This window comes from Diadema setosum, chromosome 12 (assembly GCF_964275005.1).
Source record: "Diadema setosum chromosome 12, eeDiaSeto1, whole genome shotgun sequence".
Lineage (NCBI taxonomy): Eukaryota > Metazoa > Echinodermata > Echinoidea > Diadematoida > Diadematidae > Diadema > Diadema setosum.
In genome coordinates this window covers 30,588,863-30,604,360 of record NC_092696.1, presented here as the reverse complement: position 1 = coordinate 30,604,360, position 15,498 = coordinate 30,588,863, and the positions used below count along the sequence as shown (strand labels likewise).

The 15,498-nt window shown below is 37.9% G+C and overlaps 1 pseudogene; it reads left to right on the top strand.

The window, feature by feature from the left end:
* Positions 1 to 13,064: 13,064 nt before the first annotated feature.
* On the top strand, positions 13,065 to 14,432 carry LOC140235873 (uncharacterized; annotated as a pseudogene).
* The last annotated feature ends 1,066 nt before the right edge of the window (positions 14,433 to 15,498 follow it).

The window sequence follows — 15,498 nt, the reverse complement described above, 5'->3', positions numbered from 1 at the left end:
TGCCATGTTGAAATTCTAGTCTTTGACATCGTCTTCATCTTCGATGTCGTGACCAACGTCATTATTAAAAAGAATGATAGCCACCTTTGATTTCTCATTTTAAGGTAACTGTTATTCAATCAGGTGATTGCTGATAGCAAAATATGATTAAATTTGTGAATTTACATGATAAAGGGATGAGTTGTAGCTCATTGTGATACTGGACATAAAAAAGACATTTGGGAGGCTTAATTCCAGACACCGCGCACTTCAATGTCTACTGAAGATAGGATTACAATAAGGCCAGAATCTTTTGTTTTCATTAAAAGGGATATTCATTTAATATTAAGACCAAATTTCAAGTCACTTAAATATGCAAAACTTAAAGGACAAGTTCACCTTCATAAACGTAAGGATTGAGAGAATGTAGCAATATTAGTAGAACACATCATTTAAAGTTTGAGGAAAATCAGACAATCCGTTCAAAAGTTATGAATTTTTGAAGTTTCTGTGCAGTACCCGCTGGATGAGAAGACTACTGCAGTGTATGAATAACTTAGATGTCACATGCGTACAAAAATATGTGACCCTGCACCTCAAAACAAACAAAAAGTCGCCAGTCATGAATTTTTAGTTAAGACCATATTCTGAAAGAGAAGACTTTAAGCTCTAAAATGATGTATAACTCAAATCAAATGGACTCTCCTAACCTATTTAAATATTGGAAAGAAAGCACAAACTCAGGAAAAGTGTGAACTGAGAAAAGAGGCTCTGAAGTATAGTGTCTATTCAAGCGCTTAATCTTTACCAAACCGTGCTGGCTGTGCAATGAATGGGACAAAAAACAGGAAGTAAACCACCAGAGTAATAACAATGAAGGGATTATCAAATTAAATTTCAAAAGTTATTAGAGTTGAAAGTGAAAAGTGTGGCAAGGTTTTTCAGAAATGAAAAAGGGATTCTAAAGACACACCTAATCAAACTATTCTACCAAAAATGTTAGAGATAAACTGCTAAAAAAAAACACACTTTCCCGCCTGTTTTATGATACCACATTTTAGCATAATGTAAAAGAAGACCCGCTCTTTCAGAAAATATGAAGATGTCAAGTTCGGCTAGGTTGACCCATTTTACTTATTTTCAGTCCTCACACAAAATCAGTGTGTGCGACTTTATGTTCGTTTTGAGGTGCACGGTCACATATAAGGAAAATATGAAGAGAATTTCACAAAATTCCATCTTTTGAAAAAAGTACACATTCCCCTGACTCGTTACCGATAAATGTTACGGGTAATATTATTCCCCCTGCCTTTAGAAAGAGGCAAGTCAATTGCTCTTTTATTATGCGAAAAAAGTGAAAATAAGTTGAATTTTCTTTTATATTTTCTTTATACTGTTGTACGCATATGACTCACAAGCTGTAGTAGTCTCCTCATCCAGCGGTTCCAACATAAAAATAAAAAAAAAAATCATAACTTTTGCATCGATTGTCCAATTTTCCTCAATTTTTCACTGATGTGTTCTACTAATATTGTTGCATTTTCTCAATCCTTATGTTTATGAAGGTGAACTTGTCCTTTAAAGGGTCAAACTTGAAAAACTGCACAAATTTTGTGAAATTTTGTTGAATTTTATCGACATCGTAGCCCTTTTCGTTGTCGATGACGACAATCTGAGGGCTTATATTGCCAAACTCTGCTTTGCATTATGTTTCCCATCTTCTGAGAAATCTAGAAATACCAAAATCTTTGGTTATCATTGAAAAATAAAGGCAAGGGGACCATTTTACTAGGATAATACCCAAATGCTATTTCCCCATATTCGCTAAAAGGTCGTTCCGGAAGTGACGTCAAAAAACGTCATTGGGCGGGTCTTGGGACCCACCTTTTTTTTTTTGTGAACATCACTTTTCCGACCCTCCAGACCAAGGGCTACATGGAAACAACAATGAATGCTAGGTGCAGAGGGGTGCAGGTTGATCCTCACTAGCCCTTGGTCTATACTATGTAATTCATGGACTTATTCTACCAACGAACATCCGTGAGCAAAACATTTTCCTTTTGTAATTACAGGTAAATTGAATGCTGAACGTTATTCACTTTTTGCATGAGAAACTAAGTGATTTAGTAATAATTATTTTCAAGTAAGATCAACTTATCGTACCGTGACATATTTTGGTAGTGACATATTTGTAATCATTAAATATTTCTTTTCTTGAACCAAACGTCCGTGAGCGAAATATTTAGAACCTATAACTGTACAAATTGTCTCCAAAACCTCATCAGAAAGAAATTTAAAGGCACAGAAATTACAGATTACGCAAAATTCCATTTTCCTATAACTTGGTTTTTAGTGTGTAGCTGTTTATACATTATTAGAGGGAATACAAGCGTAAAATTCAAAGTAAATTTTAAGCTGTTTGTTCATCATGATCACATACCACCTTAAAAATTCTGAAACTACTGGTCAAAGTTTATTTTTCACTCTGTAAAACTTTACTTTTCGTCATTTGAGCTGAAAGTATTAAAGAATCAAGGACACTTTCGAGATAGGTTATCCCTATCAGTCGGATTGTTTACGTCACGGACGTTCGCTCTACCACTAGGGTCATGTTCCAGGACGGATGACTATAAAACCATAGAGAGCATGTAGCCTTCCTAAAACAGTCAAAAATTTAAAGAGGTATTTAAATGTAAATTACCAGAAATCCGACACCCTGTCAACATATGATATACATTGTACTGCTCAGAGAGGGAGTAGGAGGTAGATTTTCAGATAAAATATTCACTATTTGCTTGGTTTTCCGTGAATCGTATGGTCCAAAAACTGCAGACGAGCCCCTGTGCGCTCCAAACATGACATGCAGCTCCTCGTCTAGAGAGCCAAAGGTAAAATGAACATTTGCCATCGAAGCAAGATGGTGCCCCGTTGCACTCGATAACGTTTTAATCATCACTGACGTTCTTTTATTCTCGGAGGTTCGTCTAAAAATGTAATTTCGATTCGCATTTGACAAGGGATGGACAGAAACTCAAAACATACATACATGTATTATCATGTGGCTAGATCTTAGTTAATTACGACTCAGAACAATTTCGCCAATAAAGTTTAATGGGCTACGACCTTTATTAGTACATAGCGGAGACACGAAAACTGAATATGATCTTGCATTAAAAAAAAAAAAAATGTTAAGTCACATGTACAACCAGCAGACGTACAATTTTTGCAGGATACGTGCATTAGGTGGAACACCAAATTTTGGTATACATTACAGTTTGGACAACAAGTTAGAATTTGCAGCAGCGATAGAGATTAAAGCATCACGGACGTTCGTCTGCACAGGACTTGGTTATTTCAATTGTTCTTTGTAATCTTATTGTGTTATATCAATCCCAGTTCCTTCAGCTAAGGTAGTGAAAAACTCAAATCTAACTTCTTTCATTCCTTCTGCAAGATCAAGCAATTCAAAATTACGAACATAAGGATGTTGGTGCACATTAAAAGAGGGTCTTTATTGCCAGATATTTTGATGATTTTGTTTTTAGTTGCTAAACATTAATATGAATTCAAAATTAGTTTAAAGGTAGGGGATACCTTTTACAGACCTCCCAAAATGCAGCAAAACATTAAATATGAACCTCAGGGGACTTGTCTAGGCCACTGCTGAGAAATTTGGAAGTCAATAGTTATCTACAATTTGAATAATGCACAAAACTCAACTAGTCAGTAGTTCTGTGTGTCGGCCACACTTACGCCTTTTTGTTGCAGTCTTCTGTATCTTTTATCTATAAACACAAATCTAAAAGTATAAGAGCTGATGTAATAACATATAGAGTGTGTGGCAAGAATGTATATAGAAATGGTTGTAAGTTTTGATGAACTTTCTTCACAAAATATACATGATGAACACACATGCAGTGTATGGGTCTGCAAAGGTAGCCTAGTAATGTACTGGAATTTACGGTGAGCCCCGAAAAGAATTCAATTCAAAATCTAACGTTCAATAAAAAAGTAGTAAATGTTACCTTCCACTTTCAATACTTTATGGGAGTTTCTAAAATGATACTCTCTTCAACATACCACTGTATTTATGCAACTCTTCATTTAAGGCATGCAAATGGGAATTCCTACCTTTAAGGGATATGTAGGCCTAATGATGTTAATTATTCTATGTGTTTAACGAAGTCATTCACAACACATGCGATTTCAAGTAGGTGTTGGTGATTTGTATTTTCGACTTTATCTCATAAAGTTGCAAATCCATCTTAAAAATATGTCTTTTCACTATGTCTCTGTGAATGCACTTTCTTTTTGAGCCCATCCGTACGTGTGTGTGCGCGGACGATCAAGAGGTACATCATGGGGGTTCCATCTTATGTTTCGCTTTATTTAGTCAGACACTGTAATTGTAAAAATGACATTGTGTGACCATTTTGTCTTTGGGAAAAATAACTGAGTACTCCAACAAGTACCTAATTTGAAATACGCACGTGTACGTTTGTGTGGGTGCGTGCGTGTCTGTGTGTGTATTTGTGCGTATCACTGTATACGTCTGTATGGTTGTTTATCTTGTTTATCTAAGTATTTGAGCATACAGGGTGCAATACGCAGATATTAGTTGCGAGTACCCTCGTCTGCAACTTGTTCTGGATCCTTCTCCTGAAGACAGGAACGCCAAACGCCAGACCTGGAGGTAGACCAATAGAGCTTCCCTCCTTTTGTGTCATACGCTACGTCTCGTGGTTGTTGCGTCATATTCATAAACACGGTGAATTCGAGTCTTTCAAGGTCAGCAATCAGAATCCTGTGATTGTTGGGGTCGGTGACGAACAGCCTCGGAAAAGCTATCGGGACAAAAATGCCAATTGACATTGACATTATAATGTGTTAGAATGAACGCAAACAAAGAAAAACTGACCACATGTGAGTATAATCTGTTAATGGAATATTGAGCAAACCCGACTTAGAATTACGATGGAATCTCATTTTCTTTGCTCAACTTTCCATAAAAATATATTTATAGAATTAAACAAATAAAAGAAACCCATCATTTTTTCTATCCATCTTTATTCTTTTTAAGACAATATTTATACGAGCGGTATTTGCCCGGAGTGAACTCTATCATGTACCAGGACCAGGTATGATATTAAGTAATTGATATTCTGCTTTCATTGCTGCGAGTTGTCAGCTATAATGACAAGATTGTTTACATCTTAATATACAATGATTTTGTTTGTTATGGTCTTCTCGAAAAGTAGAGCTCGACTCGAAATTGAGCTTTTTTTTTAGTACGTATTTTTGATCGCTGTTTGGAGTCCTTATATTTCATTGAAAGTAATTCGGTTGAGATGTGCAAAACAATCGCTAATTTTGTAATTCATAAAATGAAGTTCCATAATGATCTATCATGTCGCACCTCACACCCTTCTTCACTCTCACACATCCATCAGCACACATACATTCACACACGCGCACACGCACAACCACAAACACACACTCACACACTTACCCATTCTCACACACACTTAAAATAAAATGCTCCTGGCCGTCATAATGTCTTTTTCAATGAACCTTCATATCAATTATGGATGTAAGTGATGTATATTTTGACCAGAATTTAGCACTCAGAGCAGATATTATACCATTTCTGACTTTGATAAAAGTATCATTTCACAAAGTGAACCAAATTCTTCAACTGGTAATCATGCATATGACAGTTGAAGCATCCCTATGCAATTTGGAACAAACTCGACTAACAACTTCAGTTTATTTCACTGCAATGCAAGAAGTTTAAACAAGAACTTTGAGTCTTGGAATTACTTCTTACTTCTCTTCAAAATTTTCCTTTTTCTGTCATAGGTATAACGGAAACATGGTTACGCCACACCTCCCCTAATCTATTTAATATCAATAATTATAAAATAATTTGTTTTCATCGTAAAATTGGTAGAGGTGGCGGGGTAGCCCTTTATGTTCATAATGAATTACGGTTTAAGGTTAGAAGTGATATTCATAATGAAGGCTGTGAGGATTTGTTTGTTAAATCATTAATGTAAAACACAGAAATAGAATTGTTGGTATTATCTACCGACCACCTCATAATGTAACAAATATATATTTTTAAACAACCTTCGGGAAGTTTTGAATATGGTTACTTATGAAAATAAAGAAATTTATTTTATGGGTGATTACAATGTTAATATGATGAAATCTGATACGTTAGCATTAAAGTTATTAAATGTATTTAAATCATTTGCTTTTCATTCTCATATTAAAAATCCCACGAGAATAATGCAAAATTCTAGAACACTCTTGGATAATTTTGTTTTTCAAATTTTAGTGATACAAACAAGTTCATCAATGGTATACTTTATTATGATACGTTTGATCACCTGTCCACTTTCACTCTCTCACTACATTCAGAAATGAAAATGAATAAAAAACAATAACACATAGGTGATACAGGAAAGAATCGGATTAGAATATCAAATCTTTAATATCTTGTTTAACCCACGAAAATTTATTTATTTTTTTTTTGGGGGGGGGGGATCAGATGTAGGTAAGGCAGGTTTTCTTTGGATAGGTTTTTGTTTCATCATAATAAGAACATATCATTGATTAAAAGGAAATTCAGTAGAAAGAATAAACACCCTTAATTGGATTACCAAGGGAAAAATCCGTTCAATAAAAATCCGTAATAGATTATTAAAAAAAACCAAACATAGTTAATCAATATGATAATTATTCCGAAAACCATAAAAAAATATCGAAATCAATTGAACACTTTGATTCGGTTGTCAGGTAAGATGTATTATTCTGATAAATTTGAAAATAACTCAAATAACATGAACGATTTATGGGAGAGCGTAAATGAAATTACAGGGGAAAATGATAAATAAAATGTTTCAGTATTTCATGATAATGATAAACAGTTTACAGAACCTAATCATATATAACATGTATTTAACAATTGTTTTATTAATATAGGTCCAAAATTAACATCGAATATAGTTAATAATTGTAATATTAGTTTTACAAAGCATCTTCCCCATCAGTTCCGTAAGACTTTTTTCTTACTCCAACAGATGAAGAAGAAGTCCTTCAGATTGTTAGAAATCTTAAGTCTAGTAGGTCAACTGGCCATGACGGACTTAGTGTATGTCTATACTGAAGAAAATTATTTTCAGTTTAATTAAACCTCATACGTATATCTTCTATTTATCTATTTGTACCGGCAAATGTCCTAATTCTTTTAAAATAACAAAAGTGATTCCGATTTTAAAGAAAGGTGATCCTTCACTTTTGACAAATTACCGACCGATTCCCATATTACCTTGTATGTCTAAAATTCTGGAGAAGGTTATTCATAAACGGTTGTATATTTTCTTAAATACCAATCATTTGTTTGTCGCTAACTAATTTGGATTAAAAAAAAAACACTCTGCTGATTGTGCTTCTGTCCATTTATTGAATAAGGTGACAGAATGTTTTGCGAATAAAGAGCATCTGATTGGCGTTTTTATGGATTTGTCAAAGGCATTTGACACCATCAACTATGACATTTTGATTAATAATTTGATGAAATATGGTATCCGAGGTATAGCCCTATCCTGGATTTCTGATTATTTATCCAACAGAAAACAATATGAAGCATTTCATTCTTCAGAATCCTCCAAATCCAATATTACATGCACATGCAGTCTCCCCCGAGGATCCATATTGGGTCCTCTACTTTTCCTGATTTATATCAATGATATCATAAATTCATCCTCGTCTCTTAGTTTTATACTTTTGCTGATGATAAAAATATGTTTTATTCTTATAAAGTATTTGAAAGTCTTATTACCACATTGAATTCGGAGATAAGTGAAGTATCTCAATGGTTTTTATGTAATAAACTGTCACTTGATATTTCTAAGAGAAATTTGGTTAGATTTAAGCTTCATAATTCTTTGAATATTATTGTACTGATGATTGTATTTATATTGACGCACAGGCAGTTGTTGAAAAGACATCTACTAAATTCTTAGGTATTGCCATTGATTCAAATTTGTCTTGGAATGATCACTTACACAATGTTCATACTTCATTTTCTAGAGGCATCGGAATATTATACCACCTGAGAAACTTGGTTTCTCAGAAATCTTTGCTTATATTGTATAATGCTTTGATATTACCTTATATTACGTATTGTAATACTGTGTGTGGAAATAATGGTACAACTAAAACAAACTCAATATTACTTTTACAAAAAACGAGCTATGCGGTTGATTACATACTCCCACTGCTTATTTTCCTCTGACCCGTCGTTTTCTCAATTAAAAACATTGAAGATTAATGAGATTCATACTTTCCAAACGGCAATTTTTATGCACAAATACACGTTCAACCAACTTCCCTCAGTGTTCAATGATTTCCTAATTCCTAATTTCAATATTCATTCTTACCCAACTCGCCGTTCGTCTGATTATCATCTTGAAAATCCAAGAATTGTTTTAGCACGAAAATCCATAAAACATCATGGCCCTGATGTTTTGATTTTTTTAACCCGTTGAACTTAATCAATGTAGATCTATTCATTTATTTAAAAGACAGCCTAAAGATATGTTGTTAACTCAATGTATCTGAATGTTAGAGCATGTTGCTATTTATTTGTTTTATTTTTTTCTTTCATAGGTAAAGTAAGAGCTCCGAACTGATCGTACAGAATGTATATACACAACAAATATGAACATTTAAACACATATTCACAACTCATTTCCAAGCAAACACTTCCCATCTTGCACAATGAACAATGTACCGCTGCACTTGTTCCCCTCATTCTTCCCTCCCTATCTCCTTATCGCCACTCAGTGAGTGTTGACTTACATGTTATATTCTTACAACGTTGTATTGTTTAGACAATCATTTCTGAGGCCATTGTCCTCGTCAAGCGCTTGCTTATGACGATGGTCTCCTGAATTTCTGTACATTACGAATTGCCTAATTTGTCTTTGAGCAAGAGATATACTGTTACTTATGTTTGCATAAATGTATGCACAAAATACTTTATTTTCATTTTTAATTGTATCAGGGGAAAAAAGTTGAATATCTTAATTAATCATTTATTTGATTTGATAATTGTCAGATTCAATTTATACTGTGCGCAATTTGTTTGTTCAATTGACTTTGTACTTCATTTATGTATGAAAAAAAAATCAAAAATAAAATCACAATCACAATCAAACGTTAATGCGAAAACGAATGGCGGTCTGATACCAATCTCCTGTATTTAGGAAGTAGTCACCCATTATCTAAAACACACACACAAACACCAACACATACACAACGCGCACACACTCGAGCATGATTCGAACCTACGAGCTCCTGATCTCCGAACAGGTATCATCTCCACCAGACCACCGAGCCTCCGCCCGACAGCAAGTGAATAATTACGCGGTGCCGGCTGCATGCTAAAAGGATTGGAACCACCACTTGCTGTCGGGCTCGGTGGTCTGGTGGAGATGACGCTTGTCCGGAGATCAGGAGGTCGTAGGTTCGAATCTTGCTCGAGTGTGTGCGCCAATGATTTTTTTTTGTCATGGCTACTATTAAACACTGATCAATTGAGTGCTTATTTTACGTCGATGGACAAGGATTTGGGCGAGTTTCGCATGCGTCTTACATGCTGGATCCGTGGTACTTACGTTCTAATACGTCCGTTCCGTTTGACCTGCTTGTAGGCGCAAGGGTGGCGAGTGAGGGCTGATAACTTAGTGAAGGAATTCCTCTAAAGGAATTTGATATGCAGATGTCCCACAGAATGCCATGCAGATGACACGCGCTTCCGGCGCAAAAGCATAGATCTACGGGCAACTTACGTACTTCAAGGGAGTCAGCTGCCTGTGACTTGCGGCAGCTACGGGCCTCCTACTGATGTTCCGCGTGGACCTCTGTTGGCAATCCCCGCGACTCACCCGGAAAACATTTAATCACGCTCAAAACTTTACTGCGAGTAAATCGGACTTTCGTGCGCACCTCCGGGCAACTGCAGGCGAGATACGCTCTATGTACTGTCAGGTGAAGGCCAACTGTTAAGAGGTCCGGGCAGCAAAAAAAAAAAAAAAAAAAAAAAAAAAAATTATCATAATAAAATCCCCGCAAATCAATCCGCAATGCTTTCCCAGATACGAAGTGACAAGACCTTGGACATGCTCAAAACTCGTTCCGGGTGAGTTGCGGGGGTTTGCCCGCAGAGGTGCACGTAGAACGCCAATAGGTAACCCTTAGCGGCAGCACCTCGCAGGCAAATCATACGAGGGTACTTCGCAACTGTAGCGCAGATACTTCACAGCCCCTTTATGTCTCTCGTAACTGAAAACGGATCGGTTTCGAGGCTCTCACGCAGGTCACACGGAATACATGTGTCAGGAAAGGAATATATTTGCCTCGAGTCTTTATATAATCTTATATATAAAGAGTTTGTTTGCAAAAACCGATGAGTCCATATTTCTCAAATGGAGATATTTGCGATTAAAGGTCAAGAAAAACAAAGAGAATAATAAGAAATGTTTTGCTTCTTTTGACCATAACTTCAAAAATGTGCCTTTATTTGTAGTGACCTATGTATCATTTAAAAGGTATTATTTTGTACTTTATGACAGAGACCGTACTTCAAAATCTTCAAAAATGGACTTATCGGTTTTTGCAAACAAACTCTTCATATATATATATATGAAGGGTTTGTTTGCAAAAACCCATGTCCATTTTTGAAGATTTTGAAGTACGATTTCTGTCATAACGTACAAAATAATACCTTTTGAATGATATATTGGCCACTTCATATAAAGGTATATTTTTGAAGTTATGGTCAAAAGAAGCAGAAATTTTATTATCATTCTCTTTATTTTTCTTGACCTTTAATCGCATATATCTCAATTTGGTAAATATGGACTTATCGGTTTTTGCAAACAAACTCTTCATATATATATGTATATATATCCATTGATTTTGTACAGAAGTTCGTTAGGTCAATGACGCCTCTGTTGGTTAGGATACTCCAGACAATGAAAATTAGTTAATTGGATTCAGTTATGCCGTATTACATCACTGTGTTAGGTTCAGGCGAGCTCATCCGGCTGTGAAGTTAGGTTAATGATATTCAGGAATATGATTAGGTGCTAGGGAAGTCTTAATTTAGTAAGCAGAGATAGTTTGCTTTGTGAGGATGATTTTTAATGCATACTTTTGTCTGAGCCATATGTATTGATTTTAGCAGTTTGTGTATAAGTATGAGCGTTAGGGAATGTTAGGCAGAGAAACATTTTGGTTAGCACACAAAACACATCGGTACGGGGCTTGAATTAACGTCGGCGAGCGGGACTGTCATACTGAGACGACTACAAGCCGAGGGACGAGCGTCGCTAGCTGAGCCACACCTGCTGAGCCACACCCTCTGACGACCTGCGGTCTATCGGGCACGACGCTGGCGCAGGACCAACTACCAAAGGGGGGACGTGAACCCGGAGCCCAGAGCAGTATAAGCAAAAGTTACGTGTTTATTCATACTTTGATTTGTATTTCATATTTGATATGAAATCATCGACTTTGTAAACAAAACCAAAACTTGATTATTATTATTATTATTATCATTATTATTGTTATCATTAAAAACATTGATTTAACTGAACTTGATTCGTTTCGACTTGAATGATTACGTGACAAAGTAGCAGAGTAGTAAACAAAAGAGGTTGCTTATGTGACAATTTGGAGGTCCCACCGAGACTCTGCTACTTGACAAAAAAAGAAGAAGAACTGAATGAAACTTGCATTTGTGACTTGAAATAAGCTTGTTACAATGATGATTCTGAATTGAATGTGCTTGTATTCCGCTGATAAAAGTTGATAATAATAGTACACTTGTGCTGAATTTCACGTGCTAAACCTGTTGGTTGTGAATTTTGACAACATTGCCTGTGTGATGATTTTATGTGATTTTGCTGGCCCGGTGTACGTTGTGTATGACATCTACCCAAAATGTTTCTCCCCTATGGTTACGCCCTTGGTACCTCTTGACAAGACATAGATAGGTGGTTACGATTTACGTGTCGTGAATTCCGGTAGGGGATTTTTCTATGCTATGAACCTTGTCAAGTAAATGGAGTTTGTGTTCTCCATGGTTTGCCCCACGCCAGGTTACGCCCTTGGTAGTGTCGTTGAGATTAAGCTCCGAGCGGAATTAATTTACGTATTATTAATTCCGGTAGGGAATTTTGCTGGGCTATGAATCTTCACGTGTGAATGGGGTTGTAGTTATCTCTCATTGTTTAATTTGCATGCCAAGTTACGTCTGTGGTATCGTTGGGATCCAGCTGGGAACGGTTATGATTTGCGTGTCATGAAATTTCGGTAGGGAATTTTCCTAAGCTGTGAACTTTGTCGAATTCAAGGTGTTCGTGTTTTCGATCTTTTTTTTCCATGCCAGGTTACGCCCTTGGTAGCATTTAGATTTGCCTATAGAGTGGTGAATGATTTGCAAGCTGTATGATCCAATAGGGAGTATTATGAGGCAGTTTCTTTATATGAATAGGATCAATACTTTCATCGTGTACTTGGTGCTTGTCTCCCAGTTCGGTTTATAATTCTGATTGTTGAGTACAAGGTGTAGTTGAATTTGCTCAGTATGGCTAGTGTTGAGCAAATGAGAGAATTTTCTACGTTAGGTGGGGAAACGGGCCTCACTGGTGGCGAGTTATAGTCATTTTGTAACTGAACGCTGTCAGGCATTAGATCGAGAAAGAGAGCAAGAAAGAGATTAAAGAAAAGGAACTCGAAGCTGAGCGTGAAGCTAGGGAGGAGAGCGAGAAGCTAAGGAAAAGGACCATGAACATGAAATTAAACTCGCACAGTTACGTAAGGAAACAGGGGAAGAAACCGGGAAGGCACTGGATGTTGTTAATAGAATGAGTAGTGAGGATCGTCAGAAATATGGGATAGTGAAGAATGAACTCATATCTTACTATCATCTGACTGAGGAGGGATACTGGCGTCGTATCAGGACGGCTAAGCCTTTCAAAGCCGAGCGCCCAAGGCAGTTTGCTACGAGAATGAAAGCTTCATTTCATAGCTGGATAGAGGCTGCTAAAATAGATGAATCAAGAAAGGCCTCGAGGACTTGATGTTGCGAGAACAACTTCTGATTGGTTGCCCCAATGAAGTCGTGCGGTTTGTTAAGGAACGACAGTGCACGAATTTCAGCGAGGTTGTTAATTGTGCAGAGGTATATTTTGGAGCTCATGGTTCCATAGTGAGCAGAAATCCGAAAGGTTCCGAGCCGAGCCGAAGTCGCGTAAATGCCCTTCGCCGAAACAGTCCGGGAAACTGATTCAGAAGTCAGTCGATGCTTTTCTAAAGACAGGAACGGTCGCAACGAATAAGGGTTTCCATGGTAATAGTAGCAATATACAAAGGAAAAACGGTTGCTATATGTGTGGAAGTCCAAAGCACATTAAAAGGGATTGTCCCATGGTGTTTAAGCCAATGGCAGCTCAAGGTATGTGATGAGTGTTGGGGGAAGTGCGCCCCTTACGGCAGACGCGAGTGTTTCCCATCAGACAGAGACAGAGGTCGCCGATTCGACAGCGGGGTGTGTGCCTATTGAGATGGTTGTCGATGACATCGAACGTGTGAAGAGTGAAATTGCTGACAAAGTCGGAATGGCATACAACGATGATGGGGCGATGGTTAATCGCATGCCAGTAGCTTCTGGGAGGTAGATGCCAGGGAGTGTACCTGTAGCAGTGTTGCGTGATATCGGTTGTAGTACCTGTGTCGTGAGGGAGGCGTTGGTTAGCAACGAACAGCCGACAGGTCGTCATCAGACGGTAAGATTAATTGATGGCACAATCAGACGCTTCCCTGTAGCCAAGGTAGTTGACTCGCCTTATTTCGAAGGAGAAGTTGAGGCTCTATGCATGCCTGACTGCTTGAGTGAAGTACATATAGTCATTGGTAATGTGATGGGTACTCGGGAACCGAGCGATCCTAATTTGCATTGGACTCCGCGTGTTTCTGACTGTGAAGCTGTGACTCCCTCGTTAGAGAATGAAAGTTCAAATGACACTTGCACAGAGTCACCTGTTGAGGCCGCACCTGAGGGTTTTGTAAATGTTGAGGTGATGGCGGCTCAAAATCGCTCCCAAATTGCGAAGGATTCGAAGCCTGTAGTATGTTCATATGTGAACGCGATGTCCTGCTTAGACAGAAGAGGGATGGAAACAACAAGGGTATCGGTTACCAAACTGTTGGTAGTTCCCAAGCCTCGTCGGTCGGAGATAATGCGTGTCGCTCATGATTCACTCCATGGTGGGCATATGGGTATCAATAATACTCTGAATAAGATCAAGACACAGTTTTACTGTCGGAAGATGTTGCCAATTTCTGTGAGTCTTGCGACGTGTGTCAGAAAACGATAGACAAAGGCAGAGTGCCTTAGACGGAGCTAGGGAGGATTCCACTCATCGGTGTCTCGTTTCAGCGCATTACCGTAGATCTCCTGGGTCCTGTCATGCCTTCTACTCTAATCGTATGCATACACATGTACTTACCATAATGGATTACGCTACCAGATATGTGGAGGCAATTCCACTCAAGTCTATAGCAACTGTCGACGTAGCCGAGGCGTTAGTCTCCGTGTACAGCCGTGTCGGAATCCCCACTGAAGTGATGTCCGATTTGGGTACTCAGTTTTTGTCTGATCTGATGCGTGAAGTGTGTAGACTGTTGTCTGCCCGGCAGGTAACGAGTTCTCGTTATCATCCAATGTGTAATGGACTTCTGAGCATAGCCCTGAATCGGCTATCCTCAGAAGAACCTCGTCAGTGGGACAGATATCTCCCGGCTCTGCTGTTTGCTCTGCGAGAGGCGCCGAGTTCAAGCTTAGGGTTTTCCCCGTTTGAGTTGCTCTACGGGAGACATGTTGGTGGGCCGTTGGATGTTTTGAGGGAGTTGTGGACCGCTGAGAAGTCAGAACCAGAGATCAAGAGCGAGTATGAATATGTTATGGAACTGAGGGATAGGCTTGTCAAGTCATGGCAGATTGCACAAGACACACTGAAATACTCTGCTAAAAGGTACAAGGGGTATTATGACATAAAGGCTATTAAAGCCCAGAAAGCTGAGTGTCGGAGATGATGTGCTAATCCTACTGCCGACTGTGCAAAACAAGTTGTTAGTGAAGTGGCAAGGTCCCTTTAAGGTTGTGGGGGTGAAGTATGACTACGACTATGTTGTGGATGTCGACGGTGTGGCTATTAAAGACATATGTGACCCGCTACAACAAAATGATCCTAAAGTCGGGTGAGGTCGATTATTTGAAAATTGCATGACAAAATTCCCTAATCTTTCTGCTTTAAATTGATATATAACACATCATATGAAAATAATCGGGTGCGGAGATATCGATGTTTAAAAGAGAGCATGTCGAGACGTATGGGAAATCACTGTTTCGAGAAAAGCGCCCTAAAAGTTTTCCTTGCGACG